A 1100-nucleotide genomic window follows, 5' to 3' on the forward strand; every position below is an offset into this window, starting at 1 on the left:
TTATGTAATTTTTAATAAATATTGATCGTGATTGGCCCTTGGCTAGGACCGAATTTTTAATTTTGGCCCCCTTGCGTCTCTGGGTTTGACCCCCCTGGTTTAAAACTTAAATTTAAATCAGAGTAATTAAATTACTTTGTTTGGATCCACCTCATAAAAACATGTTTATTACAACGAGGAAGAGGAAAGAACAAGACAAAGATGATGAGGAAGACCTTTTTGTCTTTTAATCCCAAACTGAAAACCTGATCTCTCCTAATGCTGCTCACTTATTTTGTGCTTTAAATTTCATCAGTTTGTATTTGTTGAAGTCAGTTAAATTCCTTTCAGGCATTTTTAAAACCTAATGCTGTTAATGAAAGTTTGCAGCCGTTACGTGCACGCCGGTGAATATTTGGCAGTACATCATGGCCTCCATTACAGATGACATTTAGTTGCAGACGAGGAACAGCGGAGTGTTTTTTCATTAGTTTGTTTCATTTGGCAGCTGATGGGTTTTTTATTCGTGTGGAGATGCTGCCAAATAATTACACGGAGCCACCTGAAAACATATTTCTGTCTTCTGTCGTTTTAATTGCTTTAAAATGTTGGCGCGGCGCGGTTTTACGAAGAAGGGGTGTCCGCCTGACTCGTTTGGACGAGAACGCGGCAGAAAACGGACCGAGAGGTCGATTTCTCCTCCCGGTGTTTCCTCGAGCCATATGGTTTCCGTACATAGAACAACCCTCGCAGAGATTCCTTCGTTCGGCCGCGTGACGCACGTCCGCTCAGCTGTAAGCGTCAGGAACGCGAAGCGCCGCGCCACGGCGAGCATCTGCCACCGGTGCTGGTCGATCAGCGGGCTCCTGGAAGAACCGGCCTTGGACCATATGCCACTGAGCCGGACCTGGACCCGGTGCCAGAGGAGCGGCCGAGGCATTTATAGGCTTCTCTTTCAAATAATTAAAGTAAACTAAAATAAAAATACTCTTAAATGGTGCTCTATGAAGGTATTAAAGGTATTCGCCACCGTTTCTGCGGTCTAGTCTCTTCTTTGTGGGTTTGTGTAGTGTGGAATACAAAATAACCCCAAATAACTCAGGAAGAAGACACGTGACGTC

At 44.4% G+C, this 1100-nt stretch overlaps 1 protein-coding gene across 2 annotated transcripts in view; it reads left to right on the plus strand.

The window, feature by feature from the left end:
* prkcz (protein kinase C, zeta) overlaps positions 1 to 1100 on the plus strand; it is an 88985-nt gene that overhangs the window by 63971 nt on the left and 23914 nt on the right. The window lies entirely within an intron of this gene.

The sequence above is a fragment of the Kryptolebias marmoratus genome, linkage group LG8 (assembly GCF_001649575.2).
Source record: "Kryptolebias marmoratus isolate JLee-2015 linkage group LG8, ASM164957v2, whole genome shotgun sequence".
Taxonomy (NCBI): Eukaryota; Metazoa; Chordata; class Actinopteri; order Cyprinodontiformes; family Rivulidae; genus Kryptolebias; species Kryptolebias marmoratus.